The 18,070-nt window shown below is 42.4% G+C and overlaps 1 protein-coding gene and 1 pseudogene across 4 annotated transcripts in view; both read right to left on the bottom strand.

The window, feature by feature from the left end:
• The window catches only part of LOC120052550 (ras-specific guanine nucleotide-releasing factor RalGPS2), a 149,732-nt gene extending 135,856 nt beyond the window's left edge, over positions 1 to 13,876 (bottom strand). For all 4 annotated transcript variants that reach the window (XM_038999524.1, XM_038999525.1, XM_038999527.1 and 1 more), the window contains exon 1: positions 13,746 to 13,876. The gene's annotated coding sequence lies outside the window, so the exon portion shown is untranslated. The remainder of the gene's footprint in view (positions 1 to 13,745) is intronic.
• Positions 13,877 to 15,028: 1,152 nt separating this feature from the next.
• Positions 15,029 to 17,644, bottom strand: LOC120052080 (annotated as a pseudogene).
• Between the last annotated feature and the right edge of the window lie 426 nt (positions 17,645 to 18,070).

Here is an 18,070-nt window from a genome sequence, read left to right as displayed (position 1 = left end):
AGTTCTTAATGCAATCGCCGTGTTAAAATTCTAAAAATAACTTCATTACGACATCCAGCTTAGTTATAGCGAGAGAGAGTGCCCAAAATCTGGGCGCAAACTAATAGTACACATGTTCGACAGATATATGAAATAGCATCATAAAATGGGTCCTACTTTTGATGATCTTCCATCAGAATGTTGTACAAGGGGTCCTTTGTCGGGAACAATCGTTATTTGGATTTAGAATGTCCTCTTCTCCAGTCAATTAGCACGGAAAGCTAGCAAAGTGGCGCGAAGCTCTCCTTCGTGAACAACCGCAGACAAAGCAACACGCCTAACGTCCCGAAAAAATTTCAATAATCTAATAAAACTATAATGAAAAAACATACTTTACGATGATATTGTCACATTTATCAAATAAAATCAAAGCCGGAGATATTAGTCGTCTATAACGACAGCTTTTCAGAAGGCAATACCAGGTCCCTTCTCGCTCGTTCCAGAAAAAACAGGAAATTGATGTCACGTCATGCCAAGAGCTTTTATTCGACCTCAGATCATGTTATACACTCCATTTCTTCTCTCACTGCCTGTTGACATCTAGTGGAAGGCGTATGAAGTGCATGTATACTAATACATATCAAGCACATTTATAGGCAGGCCCTAGAACAGAGCATCGATTTCAGATTTTCCACTTCCTGTCAGGAAGTTTGCTGCAAAATGAGTTCTGTTTTACTCACAGATATAATTCAAACGGTTTTAGAAACTAGAGAGTGTTTTCTATCCAATAGTAATAATAATATGCATATTGTACGAGCAAGAATTGAGTACGAGGCCGTTTGAAATGGGCACCTTTAATCCAGGCTACTCAATACTGCCCCTGCAGCCCAAACAGGTTAACCTCTTTCAGCTAGGGGGCACTATTTTTATGTTTACATGGTAAACAGACTATTTCTCAGGCCCAGATGCTAGAATATGCATATAATTGACAGATTAGGATAGAAAACACTCTAAAGTTTCCAAAACTGTCAAAATATTGTCTGTGAGTATAACAGAACTGATTTTGCAGGCGAAAACCTGAGGAAATCCAACCCAGAAGTGCCTTTTATTTGGAAAAATCCCTGTTCCATTGCCTGCCCCTCCTCCATTTAAAGGGGTATCAACCAGACCTTTTCCCAATGGCTTCCTCAGGCTGTGACCAGGCTTTAGACATAGTTTCAAGCTTTTAATTTGAAAAATTAGCGAGATTTATCAAACCGCGTCAGGTGTCCTTTGATTAGTTCATGCGCGCGAGAGATGTAGCTCGACATTTTCTTTCTCTGTAGTATTGAATAGGTTACGGTCCGGTTGAAATATTATCGATTATGTATGTTAAAAACAACCTGAGGATTGATTATAAAAAACGTTTGACATGTTTCTACGAACATTACGGATACTTTTTGGAATTTGTCTGCCTTTCAGGACCGGAACGAGCCTGTGGTTTTCTGAACATAACCAAAAACCGCCATTTGATTTGCGCGTTATAAAACTAATCTTTATCGAACAACAATAACATTTATTGTGTAACTGGGAGTCTCGTGAGTGCAAACATCCGAAGATTATCAAAGGTAAGCGATTAATTGTATTGCTTTTCTGACTTTCGTGACCAAGCTAATTTGCGGCTAGCTGTTCTTACTGTTTTGTCTAGTGATTGATAAACTCAAACGCTTGGATTGCTTTCGCTGTAAAGCATATTTTCAAAATCTGACAAGATAGGTGGATTAACAACAAGCTAAACTGTGTTTTGGTATATTTCACTTGTGATTTCATGATTATAAATATTTTTAGTATTTTTTTAGGCGCTCTGCAATTCAGCGGTTGTTTACGAAAATGATCCCGCTAAAGGGATCCGTGCGTCAATAAGTTAACGTTGCTCTTATATTCAGTAGTTCCTCCAAACTGTATGTAATAAAACATAAGATTACCTGGGGTACCAATGTAAGAAATAACACGTAAAAAAACTAAATACTGCATAGTTTCCTAGGAACGCGAAGCGAGGCGGCCATCTCTGTCGGCACCGGAAGTAATGTGTTAACCCTCGCAAGGCTGCAGGCCCAGACGGCATCCCCAGCCGCGTCCTCAGAGCATGCGCAGACCAGCTGGCTGGTGTGTTTACGGACATATTCAATCAATCCTTATCCCAGTCTGCTGTTCCCACATGCTTCAAGAGGGCCACCATTGTTCCTGTTCCCAAGAAAGCTAAGGTAACTGAGCTAAACGACTACCGCCTCGTAGCACTCACTTCCGTCATCATGAAGTGCTTTGAGAGACTAGTCAAGGACCATATCACCTCCACCCTACCTGACACCCTAGACCCACTCCAATTTGCTTACCGCCCCAATAGGTCCACAGACGACGCAATCGCAACCACACTGCACACTGCCCTAACCCATCTGGACAAGAGGAATACCTATGTGAGAATGCTGTTCATCGACTACAGCTCAGCATTTAACACCATAGTACCCTCCAAACTCGTCATCAAGCTCGAGACCCTGGGTCTCGACCCCGCCCTGTGCAACTGGGTACTGGACTTCCTGACGGGCCGCCCCCAGGTAGTGAGGGTAGGTAACAACATCTCCACCCCGCTGATCCTCAACACTGGGGCCCCACAAGGGTGCGTTCTGAGCACTCTCCTGTACTCCCTGTTCACCCACGACTGCGTGGCCATGCACGCCTCCAACTCAATCATCAAGTTTGCGGACGACACTACAGTGGTAGGCTTGATTACCAACAACGACGAGACGACCTACGGGGAGGAGGTGAGGGCCCTTGGAGTGTGGTGTCAGGAAAATAACCTCACACTCAATGTCAACAAAACAGATGATTGTGGACTTCAGGAAACAGCAGAGGGAGCACCCCCCTATCCACATCGACGGGACAGTAGTGGAGAGGGTAGTACGTTTTAAGTTCCTCGGCGTACACATCACGGACAAACTGAATTGGTCCACCCACACAGACAGCGTTGTGAAGAAGACCTCAGGAGGCTGAAGAAATTCGGCTTGTCACCAAAAGCACACAAACTTCTACAGATGCACAATCGAGAGCATCCTGTCGGGCTGTATCACCGTCTGGTACGGCAACTGCTCCGCCCACAACCGTAAGGCTCTCCAGAGGGTAGTGAGGTCTGCACAACGCATCACTGGGGGCAAACTACCTGCCCTCCAGGACACCTACACCACCGGATGTCACAGGAAGGCCAAAAGGATCATCAAGGACAACAACCACCCGAGCCACTGCCTGTTCACCCTGCTATCATCCAGAAGGCGAGGTCAGTACAGGTGCATCAAAGCAGGGACCGAGAGACTGGAAAAACAGCTTCTATCTCAAGGCCATCAGACTGTTAAACAGCCACCACTAACATCGAGTGGCTGCTGCCAACATACTGACTCAACTCCAGCTCACTTTAATAATGGAAATTGATCAGAAAATGTATCACTAGCCCCTTTAAACAACGCCACTTAATATAATGTATATACTGTACTCTATATCATCTACTGCATCTTGCCATCTTTATGTAATACATGTATCACTAGCCACTTTAAACTTTTTACTCGTTGGTTATTACTGCATTGTCGGAACTAGAAGCACAAGCATTTCACTACACTCGCATTAACATCTGCTAACCATGTGTATGTGACAAATAAAATTTGATTTGATTTTGTGCACGGGGGCATTTCTTTTTCAGCATGACAAAGGGCCTTGCCCAAACTGTTGCACACGTCTAGAATGTAATTGTATGCTGTGGCGTTAAGATTTCCCTTCATTGGAACTAAGGGGCCTAGCCCAAGCCATGAAAAAAACTGCCCCAGACCATTATTCCTCCACTAAACGTTATAGTTGGCACTATGCATTGCGGCAGGTAGCGTTCTCCTGGCATGCGCCAAACCCAGATTCTTCCGTCAGACTGCCAGATGGTGAAGCGTGATTTATCACTCCAGAGAACGCATTTCCACTGCACCAGAGTCCAATTGCAGCGAGCTTTACACCCATCCAGCCAACGCTTGGCATTGCACATGGTGATTTAAGGCTTGCGTGCGGCTGCTAGGCAAAGGAAACCCATTTCATGAAGCTTCCGACTAACAGTTCTTGTGCTGACGTTGCTTCCAGAGGCAGTTTTGAAATCTGTAGTGAGTGTTGCACCCGAGGACACAATTTTTACACGCTACGTGATTCAGCACTCTGTTCTCGTTCTTTGAGCTTGTGTGGCCTACCGCTTTGCGGCTGAGCCGTTGTTTCTCCTAGTCGTTTCCACTTCACAATAACAGCACTTACAGTTGACCGGGGCAGCTCTAGCAGGGAAGAAATTTGACAAACTGACTTGTTGGAAGGGTGGCATCCTATGACGGTGCCACATTGAAAGTCACGGAGTTCTTCAGTAAGGCCATTCTGCTGCCAATGTTGGCCTACGGAGGTTGCATGGCTGTGTGCTCGATTTTAAACACATCTCAACAACGGGTGTGGTTGAAATAGCCATATCCACTCATTTGAAGGGGTGTCCACATACTTATACAAAAGTATGTATAAAAAAATGTCACTATCATTATGGGGTTATTGTGTGTAGATTTCTTTTAATTTTGTATTATCCATTTTGAATTCAGGCTGTAACAACAAATAGTGGATTAAGTCAAAAGGTATGAATACTTTCTGAAGGCACTGTGTATAAGCCTTACAGGAATCTAACAAGCCTTAGGACTGGCCTCATTAGCCAGAGTTACATTTCTTCACCCCACCCACACGAGAGCTTGACCTAGGCACACGAGGGCCTGTTGCACTGACTGCAGCTACCTCGCCTGTTGTCCACCCACAGACTTTCCATGTATTATCCCCACATTTCATGGACACACACACACAGTGAATCATTGAAGGGTTAGTTTACAGTGCGACTGTGTGAGAGAGGAGACTTGGGGTCTGTGTGATTGAGGCTGATAGAGCGGCTGATTCATATGCCCCCATTTCAGCACAACCATTAGAAAAATACACAGCTCCATACAACCGTGAACTGTTTACAAGAGCGAGAGAGAATTTGAGAATAGGGCGATATGACTTAACAATCACATCTATCATTTTCTAATTTATGGGCGATTCACAGTATATCAATTACCAGTCAGAAGCTGACACACCAACTCATTCAAGGGTTTTTCTTTATTTTTTACACTATAGAATAATAGTAAAGACATCAAAACTATGAACATATGGAATCATGTAGAAACCAAAAGTGTTAAACAAATCAAAATATATTTTATATTTGAGATTCTTCAAAGTAGCCACCCTTTGCCTTGATGACAGCTTTGCAGACTCTTGGCATTCTCTCAACCAGCTTCATGATGTAGTCCCCTGGAATGCATTTCAATTAACAGGTGTGCCTTGGAAAGATATTACACAAATTAACTTAACTTCTAAAAATGTGTTTGAGCCAATCAGTTGTGTTGTGACCAGGTAGGGGGGTATACAGAAGATAGCCCTATTTGGTAAAAGACCAAGTCCATATCATGACAAGAATAGCTCAAAAAGGCGAAGAGAAACGACAGTCCATCATTATTTTAAGACATTAAGGTCAGTCAAGCCGGAAAATTACAATAACTTTAAACATTTCTTCAAAACTGTCTTGGGACAAAAAGGCATAATCATAAATTCAAATTTATCAAATGAATTAGATATATCGCGCGAGTTGAGAATGAGATTGGAGTAACAGAACAGAGAGAGGGGGAGTGTGCCACTTGTAGTTGTTTGAACCACTCCCAGTATAAGTACAGGCGGAGACATCCAGTTCCAGACCAGTATGATCAAGGGAGGGCAGCCTGCCGTGGCAGCCGGGTAGCCTACTTGCTTGTGGTACCAGAGGGGAAGTCAGCTACAGACTGTGGGTCTCTACTCCGGTTTCCGGAAGTGAAAGTTGAGACATTCTCTTGAGTGACAGCCCAACAGCCAAACCGGCAGACCGAAGTTGGCAAGGGGCCACATGAGCTCCTTGACTATGGGCACAACACACACAGTGTCTTGCAAGAGTATTCATCCCCCTTGGCGTTTTTCCTTTTTTGTTGCATTACAACCTGTAATTGAAATGGATTTTACTTGGATTTCATGTAATGGACATACAAAATAGTCCAAATTGGTATAGTGAAATAAAAAAATAACTTGTTTAAAATGTTGTTGTTTTTTAATTTAAAATGGAGAACGGTGCCTGCATGTATTCACCCCCTTTGCTATGAAGCCCCTAAATAAGACCTGGTGCAACTAATTACCTTCAGAAGTCACATAATTAGTTAAATAAAGTCCACCTGTGTGCAATCTAAGTGTCACATGATCTGTCACGATCTCATATATATAACACATATACACCTGTTATGAAAGGCTCCAGAGTCTGCAACACCACTAAGCAAGGGACACTAGCAAGCAAGTGGCACCATGAAGACCAAGGAGCTCTCCAAACAGGTCAGTGACAAAGTTGTGGAGAAGTACAGATCAGGGTTGGGTTATAAAAAAAATCTACCTTTGAACATCCCACAGAGCACCATTAAATCCATTATTTTTAAAATTGGAAAGAATATGGCACCAGAACAAACTTGCCAAGAGAGGGCCACCCACCAAAACTCAAGGACCAGGCAAGGAGGGCATTAAGAGGCAACAAAGAGACCAAAGATAACCGTGAAGGATCTGCAAAGCGACACAGTGGAAATTGAAATATCTGTCCTTAGGACCACTTTAAGCCGTACACTCCACAGAGCTGGGGTTTACGGAAGAGTGGCCAGAAAAAAAGCCATTGCTTGAAGAAAAAAAATAAGCAAACACATGGTGTTCACCAAAAGTCATGTGGGAGACTCCCCAAACATATGGAAGAAGGTACTCGTCAGATGAGACAAATTGAGCTTTTTGGCCATCAAGGAAAACGCTGTCTGGCACAAACCCAACACCTCTCATCACACTGAGAACACCATCCCCACAGTGAAGCATGGTGGTGGCAGCATCATGCTGTGGGGATGTTTTTCATCGGCAGGGACTAGGAAACTGGTCAGAAGTGAAGGAATGATGGATGGCGCTAAATACGGGGAAATTCTTGAGGGAAACCTGTTTCAGTCTTCAAGAGATTTGAGACTGGGACAGAGGTTCACCTTCCAGCAGGACAATGACCCTAAGCATACTGCTAAAGCAACACTCGAGTGGTTTAAGGGGCAACATTTAAATGTCTTGGAATGGCCTAGTCAAAGCCCAGACCTCAATCCAATTGATAATCTGTGGTATGACTTAAAGATTGCTTTACACCAGTGGAAGCCATCTAACTTGAAGGAGCTGGAGCAGTTTTGCCTTGAAGAATGGGTAAAAATCCCCATGGCTAGATGTGCCAAGCTTATAGAGACATACCCCAAGAGACTTGCAGCTGTAATTGCTGCAAAAGGTGGCTCTACAAAGTATTGACTTTGGGGAGTTTAATAGGTATGCACATTCAAGTTCAGTTTCTTATTTCTTGTTTGTTTCACAAAAAAAGATTTAGCATCTTCAAAGTGGTAGGCATGTTGTGTAAATCAAATGATACCAATCCCCCAAACAACCTGGAATTAAAATGGATTTAAGGCAACAAAATAGGAAAAATGCCAAGGGGGGTGAGAACTTTCGCAAGCCACTGTACATACAGACTAATATCGCTTGACACCCACCTCAGTAGGCAGCTAGCACCACAAGACACCTTACACACTGCTATTTTCTGCAGAATGTGTTTCACTAAATGTATTTTCTGTGAAAGAAAAAAAACTAGTTGCACGCCCCTGATCACTTTATTGAAGAGACAAAAATGACGTGTGAAATGGTTTAAAATACAGATTTCCTTTTGAATGTCTGTGTTTTGAAAATGCAGATCACTGAAATCTAACGCGGCCCCTGCCTTAACCTCCATGGCTGACTGCAGCATCATCACTATCACCACTCAGTCACAAAAGATGATAGGGCCAAAGACATCCTAGACAAGTCAGCGTGCATCTTAAAATGTGACCCACCACTTCGATCTTGTGTAGCCAAATATGAAATGGTGTTGTTTTTTTATACATAGAATAAAAGTAGAGACTCAGAGCTACAAAATGGTATATCATACACTGCATGAGGAACAATGGGGAAGTAATTCTGCTTTGAAAGTTGATAAACTTGTAACCCCACTTTTGAGAAAATGGCCCTTGAATGTTTTGGTACAGAGAGCTCTTTGTCTACACCTATTCAGCATCGTTCACACCCTCTTAAGCCTTAGCCCCACCCATCGCTTTAAGGATTCACATGAGGCCATGTGCTAAAGAGTGAGTAATTTAACTGTCACTTTACGGATACGATTACAATATGGCCATGTCAGCACACCCCTACCGGACACTTGTCTAAATTGATGGGCATGTGAAAAATGCTATAACCACCCCCCAGCCACATCTAGCGAAGCGGATGGGTCATTACTGTCTAGACATGTACACATCTTCATGAAATACAATAGATGGCCATAATCACCCTCAGAAATACCTGGCTAACTTGATGGGTCATGTAATCTTCTGTTGAAGTAGAGTCCTTTGCTTAGACATGTAGTTAGCTAGCTAAACAATGAACAATAATCCCAACCCATTCTACTAGCAATACAAACTGATTGTCATGCTTGCCACCATGCATGCTATGCTGTAGTAACTAGGTTCAATGAGCTAGCTAGCTAACAATAGGCTATAACTAGCAATACAAATGACTGACATACGAATAATATTGCTACACAGATCATACACGTAAAATTGGCGAGTGTACTTAAAATATCTGAAAATGTAGCTTAACTCTTACCCGTATACATGGATAAACACTTCACGGTAGCATGTATTTTCTGTTTGTGTCAATTCACTCCGGTTCACACTGACTGTGTGCAGAAAGTAGTCCATCACAATTTTTTCCAGTGTTCTTTATTGATAGCTCCTGCTAAATTCTGGGCAGTAATGTTGTTAAGAGCAGTAGCAACACTTTTGCAGTTCTCCATGGCTAAAAAAGCTGCGTTTCCAAGGATTATCTACACACACTGAGCATCTCATGTTATAGACAGACGCGTGCTACATGGCAGACCAATCCAAACTCATCTGTCGGCATGTCCAGCCCATCCATTATCTCAGCCAAAAAAAAAAAAAAAACACGTTCCAATGCCTCTCCTGTGAAGTACTGACGTGACATACGCCTTGCTTCTTGAAATGGTTCACAAACACCAACATTGAGACACACACAGACCAGGACACATGTTGCAATTTAAAGCTAGAATCCTAAAGTGGTGAAACTGCCACATCTGTTTGGGATATTACAACAAAGAGGTTACTGCAAACAAACACTTTCCCCCCCCCCCTTCTCAGAAATCATTGCGCATGCGATAGAACAGCTATCAGCTAGAACACCATGCTCCTCACCTCAGTTTAGTTAACAAAACAATAACAAATCCAGACTCCATCTTGAAGAAAGTCCCATGTCATCCGAGGGACAAAACCCAGAGCAGGCTAACTAAACCCGAGACAGACCATGGCGCTGACATCTGACGCATGCCCTGTAGTGCGCACACACACACAGCAGAGTCTCATTTTACAGCTAATCACATTTCAGGCCTTGGAAAGACAGAACACAACACACAACTACAGCACCCAGCACCAGATGGGCGCACCTAGAGCACAGCAGTACTTCCACTTAGATTAGACTGCACTGACCAGTGTTCGTGTGGGACAGTCAGGGAGGACCAGTGACATATAGTGATGGGAAGAAAAAATATACAGTTACATATCAGGATATTATTTTTGATGATACATCGTATTGTTTTACGCTAGTTGGTTGTACCTGCACCAAAACGGCAGTATTTTTCCTTCATAGCTTGTTCGCCATCTTTTTAAAAAGGGAGCCAATTTGTTTTCAGCACTTTTATAAACCATGACTGATCAAACTTGTTTTCTCATGGCTCTCGTCCCTCTTCAGCTGACATGAGCAATATGTTAGAATCATCAAATCGCAATAAAAACACATTATCAAAACACAATACATATAGAATCATAATAATATCATATTGTGAGGTACCTGGCAATTCCCAGCCCTAGCGACATAGACAGTGACAAACTAGTGTGCAAAAATTAGATCGTGACAAGATAGAAGACCAGGAAAAGGCCAATCTAACCAAACTAGTCTGTTTTTAAATGAGACACAGATGGAAGATAAATAGATTGGCTGTACATGCACCATGGGGTGGCATGTAGCCTAGCAGTAAAGAGCATTGGGCCAGTAACCGGAAGATCACTGGTTCGAATCCCTGAGCCAGCAAGGTGGAAAACATCTGCCGTTCTGCCATTGAGCCAGAAAGTTAACCCCCAACAACTGCTCCACAGCCACTGATGACATGGATGTCGATTTAGGCAGCCCCCCCCCCCACCCCTCTCTAATTCAAAAGGGTTGGGTTAAATGCGGAAGAAATAATTCAATTGAATGCATTCAGTTGTGCAACTGACTAGGTATTCCCTTTCCCTATATTAACGAACTACAAAAATCTCTGAAACTGGAAACACTTATCTCCCCCACTAGCTTTAAGCACCAGCTGTCAGAGCAGCTCATAGATTACTGCACCTGTACATAGCCCATCTATAATTTAGCCCAAACAACTACCTCTTTCCCTACTGTATTTATTTAGCTCCTTTGCACCCCATTATTTCTCTCTACTTTGCACATTCTTCCACTGCAAATCAACCATTCCAGTGTTTTACTTGCTATATTGTATTTACTTCGCCACCATGGCCTTTTTTTTGCCTTCACCTCCCTTATCTCACCTCACTTGCTCACATTGTATATAGACTTATTCTTCTACTGTATTATTGACTGTATGTTTGTTTTACTCCATGTGTAACTCTGTGTTGTTGTATGTGTCAAACTGCTTTGCTTTATCTTGGCCAGGTCGCAATTGTAAATGAGAACGTGTTCTCAACTTGCTTACCTGGTTAAATAAAGGTGAAATAAAAAAATGATGGTGAAACTTTCCCTTACTAATCTTGATTATTGAATGCTCTGTACACCAGGGGTAGGCAAACAGATTCAATCCAGAGATTTTGCCCCCCAAAAGTTTGGTAAAAAAATATATACACTGAACAAAAATATAAACACAACATGTAAAGTGTTGGTCTCATAGTTCATGAGCTGGTTTCAACTGGACCAGGCAGATGGCAGACCGTGTGTGTGGCATTTCTTGGGCGAGCGGTTTGCTGATGTCAAAATGTCCCAATTCCTCCAAGGACTGCATACTCAGCAGACATGTCACCCATTGTACGTGTTTGGGATGCTTTGGATTGATGTGTACAACAGCGTGTTCCAGTTCCCGCCAATATCCAGCAACTTTACACAGCCATTGAATAGGAGTGGGACAACATTCCACAGGCCACTATCAACAGCCTGATCAACTCTAAGCAGAGATGTATCACGCTGCATGGGGAAAATGGTCACCCCAGAAACTGACTGGTTTTCTGATCCACACCTACTTTTTTTTTTTTTTGTATTTTTTTGTATTTTTGACCAACATATCTGTAATCTGTAATCCCAGTCATGTGAAATTCATAGATTAGGGCCCAATTTATTTAAATTGACTGATTTCCTTATATGATCTATAACTCAGTAAAATCTTTGAAATTGTTGCATTTATATTTATGTTCAGTTTATATTGCTCTGTATCCTTTGCAACAGCTCTACTCATGCATGAAAATGATCCCGTGTGGCTCAGTTGGTAGAGCATGGCGCTTGCAACGCCAGGGTTGTGGGTTCGTTTCCCACGGGGGACCAGTACAAAAAAAAGTATGAATGTATGTACTTGTAAGTCGCTCTGGATAAGAGCGTCTGCTAAATGACTTAAATGTAAATGTAAAATACATAATCTATCCTATAGGAGATCTGCTAGGGAGACTCAGCGGCTGTGATCTCTTATTAGGGCTGAAATCTGGAACCTTATCTAACCATTCAATATCAGACTATTCACTTTATATTTTACCAATGGATAGACACGACAATTGTAGCTATGAGCATCTAACCCAACTCAAATCTATCTATATTCATCTTGAGAGAATGTTAATCTGGCAATACAAAAGTGCACATACACAGAAAACTACAGAAATGTGTATTGTATCTAACCAAGGCTAGATCTGTTAAAGTGCTAGTTTAGCAAACTCCTCTCTGTGTTCGTTCCACGTCATGCCAAACGTGTATGTCATGACAAGTTATGATAGGATAGAGGTCTTGGCTACAGTACAGCCTGTGACCAACCAGGCTGTGAAGGCACTACCATAACTATAAGACATCTCAGGGCTCGACATCAACGCTTGTCCGTTTCCCCGGGGCAAGTATAATAAAAAAAATATATAATAATAATAATAAATATAGATTTAAGCTGGCCGAATGGACAAGTTAAAGAAATCACGCAAAACCCACAATATCAAACAATTAGGCTACGCCGATCCGAATTGGTGTCCTCCGGGGCTGGAGACAAGTGACTTGAGCTTTCCGACAAGTAAAAAAAAAAAATGTCCTACTGGCTAAAAACGTTAATGTCCAGACCTGCATCTCAGTTATGGAACACAAGCTTACACTGCTTAACAGATATTACTGGGTTAACGGAAATCTGCCTGCATGGCATGTGGCATGACTGATATATGTTGCTGTAGAGTCCCTGGCTTTGCCCAGCAAGTGGCTATTGTCTAGCAATATCAAGGCAGCAATGAAAGATGCATCAGCAATCTGTTAAACGTGGCTCATCTAGGAAATGATGTGGGACATGAGACGTGCTTGGACTGTGCATTACAAATAATAAATTCATTACTCTACACTTTCACCCTTTGAAATCAATTATATCGACCCACGGTATTGCTTTTAACTGGTACATTACAGGGCCTAACGTTACCTAGCTAATGTAGCAAAACACATTGATGCTGACATATCCTAGCTACAGTAGGCAGGCATTGCGATGTTGATGCCAACCTGTCATGAAAGATTAATTAATTCGTATTGCAACGGCTGGCTGGCTAACGTGATGCTTCTTGCCTGTGTATAAACTACAGGCCGTTGCACCTCCCTAAAAGTGCTCTGCTTTTTCAGACTAACTGCACATAGTAATAACTTCTATATTGAAAGACAACTAGTCAACCGGCAGTTTGTTTATATCAAGCCATTTTAGTGAGAGAGGAAAAAAACACTCCCCGGATCTGGGCGGGACAGTGAGGGGGGTTCTGAGTCCAAGACAACCCGAGCCAAGGCGTTTCAGTAGCCATCAGTTTAGCGCTAACAGCAGGCTGGGGACAACACGCGCAAATAACCGTTAGCCAGCTAGCCATCTCAGTTGGCAAAAAAACAAATAGCAAACTAACTAGCAACTGTCCTCTTTAATGTCGTTGCTAACTAAACTTGTCAAACAAACGTTGACTACCTACAGCTATCGTTAGCTAACTCTACAAGTGCAAACATCTTAAGACATTCTGAGAGCTAGAACTGTCTGTGGTGTAACGCAAGGTAGTCAACGTTAGCTAACGTACTTAACGTTACTTCAACACATATTACTATTCAACTCAAAATAAACGCTTTACTTAAACCTCCAAATAGAAAGCTTAACGTCGTTAGTGTGGCTTACTCCAGTGGATAACGTTAGCTAACCTTCCGCGCAAATGGATTTAGCATCAGGGATGCTGCCACACACCCTAGTTTACGAAAACAGACATAAACCAGACACTCACCACACAGAAATGGGTGCCAAATTCCTCTTTTCGGGTAGGGAAACTCGACCCCGGCAAATTTCAGAGGCTCCTACAAAGCCAAAAGCGGTGTGCTCTGCAACAGCTGTGTTCTGTTTTGAATGAGGGTTGAATGGACACGGGAAAAGGGGCGGAATTTAGAAAGTTCGCTCGCCTTCGCTGTTGCCCGCTGCAACCTGGTCTCAGAGCAGTTCGTATTATTGTGTACGGAAACCAAAATCCTTGTTTTTAGGATAATAAATGACATGTCCAATGGTATGTTTTAATTTGTGGATGTCAGGCACAATTCGCATGATATAATACGAATTGTAATTTGTGACATATGTTACGAATTTGCAAAATACAGAATATGTTAAGATTTTGCGAAATGAACTATATGTTACAAATTTGAGAAACGTATGATATGTTACGAATTCTAGCTAGGCAGATAGGCGGCTAACCTTAGCTAGCTGGCTAACGTTAGCTAGGCTAGGGGTTCGGGTTACGTTTAGGAGTTAGGTTAAAGGAGTAAAGTTTTGAAAGCGTGTTAAGTAGTTGCAAAGTAGCTAAAACGTAGTAAGTAGTTGTAACGTTTGCTTATTAGCTAAAATGCTAAAGTTGTCCCTGATGAAATTCAAACTCCCAACCTTTGAGTTGCTAGACATTCATTCCTACCCATTCACCCCAACCAACCATCCTACTTTCGTTTTTGCGTTAAATACCCATCTGTTTTATGTAACCATATCAAACCTAACATATACTAATACTAGTGTCCAGGATTTATTTTACTATGTTACGTTTAGTCTATGAGACCAGGCTAAAATATTTTTTATGTCTCCCCCAATGTTACTAGGGAGTGTAAACTGATCCTAGATCTGTGGCTACAGATAAGGGTGATTCCTACCACCGTGTGCCAGTACACCAGAGAATGCTGCGTGTGTGTCGCGTGGAGTCTTGACTGGCACCTACCGGGGGCGCGAGACAGAGCTGGGCATTGTTTAGTCAACGAGAGTGGATGGTATGCCAGTGAAATTGCCACCGGTAATGGTAAGAGAGAGGATAGAGGTCTGTATTTTAGGTTTCTCGCTACGCCCCCAAATATTTTGCATTACAGCCAAGTTTTTATCTCGGATGTGACCTGTGTGCTTCTCTGTGGATGTGACCAGTGTGCTTCTCTGCTGGATTTGGAAGTAGCAAAACAATAGAATATGTTTGCATCAATGTTTTCATATTGTCAATTTGGACCATGGAAGGCTGGGACTTTAATAATAATATGTGTACAAAAAAACAAAATAAATGTTTCAGCAATTCTGACCGAAACGTCACATTATCTGTCTGATCTGAAGCGCTTTACTCAATAACGTGAATATATCCCACCAGATTATTCTATTTTTAACACATCACATGACATCAAATGGGATGAGCAAATTAGACGACAAAATAAAACTCTGACCTGCTCTGATGTACTCATGGACAGTGGATTTGTCATATCACGCTAGTTTTCCTTGACTTTGACTCCATCTTGTGGCAGAACCTATGAACTTCGCAAACAGCTGCATTTTAAAACACACACATTAGTGAATCCTTCAACCTTTTGCCCCCTGAGTCAGGGCCGGCCTTCATGGCTCAACCAACGTCGGTGAGGAGACCCACGTTTTGACACGCGTCCACAGACTTCTTACCACCACTGCTGTAGGCCGTCATGAAGCAGGAGTAGGCCATTTTCAGATGATCTGCAACTTCCCCTGGTGGAGAGATGTAGAACATGGTGAGTTTGACCACTTGGGGGATGGATTCAGGGTCTGTCTGTCTGTCTCTATTTTCTTATCATCCTTATATTTCTTATTAATAATATGACATGTCTGAAAACATGTTTTTGTCATGCCATACTCTAACCTTTCAAATGACTTGTCTATCTGAGAAATGCAAATTGTTGCAGTCTTTGCTGTTGTAATCTTCTAGTGAATGGGATTAAGTTTAGTATAGTGGAGTCATGTACATTTCCCTTGGACATAGTAAGCCCCGAGCTTGTAGAAGTCTTCACCATGTGTATTCATCTCACAATTGTGTTTGAGCACCTGGGTGGTAGACTCAACGTTTTCTTTCACTCCTTCCATGTAGTCAGCAAGCCTTTGACACCCTGACAACAGAATACATACATGCAGAATGAGGTTAGATACATTTATGAGGTGGAAGGCGGAAAGCTTACAGTACAAGTACATGAGGCATAAAAAAACTAAACACCAACCAGAATCAGTGGTTCAGCACCCCAGTTATGGGACAGCGAAAGGGTAACCATGAGCTGAACAACACTGAGTGACCCCAACACTCACTTCAGCACCAGTGCATGGGACAGCGCACGTCATGCCTTACCTTCAGGGTCCTTCTCTCTGTAACACTGGTAGCTGAATTCTACACCTTTGTTATCCAAATGCTGCTCCACCTCCTTTTGGTCCTCAATGTTTACGAGTCTAGCCGTGATTCGAACGGAGGAGCAGTGTCGTAAAAATTCCTATCTAAAAACCACACGTGTTGAAAAGTCCACAACTTGTGACCTTGGTGTTGGACTGATGAGGTAATAATTTCAGAGAGTCTGGTCCCCGTTGAACAACAATGTAATATTGAGAGATCGTCTTGATTAAGGCTAATGTGATGAACTTGCAGTGAATTATAATCTATTTTCAAATAAAAGGTAGCTAGAGATGCTTGTTTTAGCAGAATTTTTTAGAACGCTCCCAACAGTAGCCATGACATCACCTACAAGCATCGCCTACCCCCGGAACTGCGCTTCTTAACACCAGCCCGCTTAACCAAGAAGCACCAATGTGTCGGAGGAAACACCGTTCAACTGACGACCGCAGACTCCTAATGGTGCCCGGCCCGCCACAAGGAGTCGCTATGAGGTCAGCCTGCAGGTGCCCGGCCCACCACTAGGAGTCGCTAAAGCACAATGAGCCAAGTAAAGCCCCCCTAGCCAAACCCTCCCCTAACCCGGACGACGCTGGGCCAATTTGTCGCCGCCCTATAGGACTCCCGATCACGGCCGGTTGTGATACAGCCCAGGATCGAACCTGGGTCTGTAGCCTTAGACCGCTGTGCCACTCGGGAGGCCCACATCATTGTCCTGTTTTACCACAGCACTGTTAACCGCGGCACATTGAAGCATATATGATTAGTCTAGCTATGTAAGGGATCGAATGGATTGGATGTGCGTTTTAAATATCTAATAACTGATCTATTAAATATCTGATCAGTGGAACAATTCTCCTGCTTAACAATGGGCTAAAATATAGTGTAATTATTGTGCTTGTCAGCAAGAACACTATTACCATTCCCCACACTTATTTTATTATTCTACTTCTTCATAATTCTTTCAGTGTAATAACATATTTGAAATCTGATATGCCTACTCGTGTCTATGAAAATGAATTATATGAGGCTATGTATTTTTGCAGCCATTCATGGGCAGTTTTGAATAAGTCATACAAATAAGCATTGGATATTGAATGCTCCAGGCCTCAAATATAATTTTAGAACATTTTAGTATTTGTGCACATGCACAGATGGCATAGATGGTAGGGAGACTCACAACTCATAAACACATCATATTTTGTCTATGTAGAGTAAGATGAGGGGCAAGGATCTTCAACTAGTTGGCATAAACCACCTGAATATTCATTTGATTTTTCTTGAAGGTTGGTTGATTTTGAGAAATGAATTGTTAGAACAAGAACATTTTCAAACTCTCAGCACTTGGGAAACATAGATCAGGGGTGGCCAACCCTCCTGGAGCACAAGCAGGGTTTACCCAAATTACAAAATACTTGTGTCCTTACCTTGAAACTAACCTATGGACAAGGAGACTGCAATCTATGATTTGGTTACCCACTGCCATCAACCATTATTATTAGTATTTCTTGAGCAGAGCCTTGGTGTAGTGGTTAAACTCCCCGGCATGTGTCGTATACAACTTTCCATGTGAGAACAGGAATCAATCCCTGCTTCCAACCTTCCCACTGTTTCTCCCACTTCCCATTTCATTACTGTCTGAATAAAGTGTCAAACCACCTCAAAAATATGTACAAAAATTATATTTCATCACCCCAAAATCTCAAAGTAACAAAGTAGTCACATTTTGAGTGTTCATTTAATGCTCAAAGCATCCTGAATACCCTTGACCTGTGGTTTTTATTATTAAAATGTTCCACCCTGGTCATATGCCTAAACCATGTCAAAATAAATAGAATGACAGATAATTAGCTTTAAAACAATAAAATATTCCCGGGGGAAAACCCCCTGACTCCCCAACTAGGGGTTGTGCCATGGGG

Source organism: Salvelinus namaycush, chromosome 8, assembly GCF_016432855.1.
Source record: "Salvelinus namaycush isolate Seneca chromosome 8, SaNama_1.0, whole genome shotgun sequence".
In the NCBI taxonomy this organism is placed as follows: domain Eukaryota; kingdom Metazoa; phylum Chordata; class Actinopteri; order Salmoniformes; family Salmonidae; genus Salvelinus; species Salvelinus namaycush.
The sequence above is the reverse complement of the archived record's forward strand: the minus strand, read 5'-3'. Positions and strand labels throughout refer to the sequence as shown.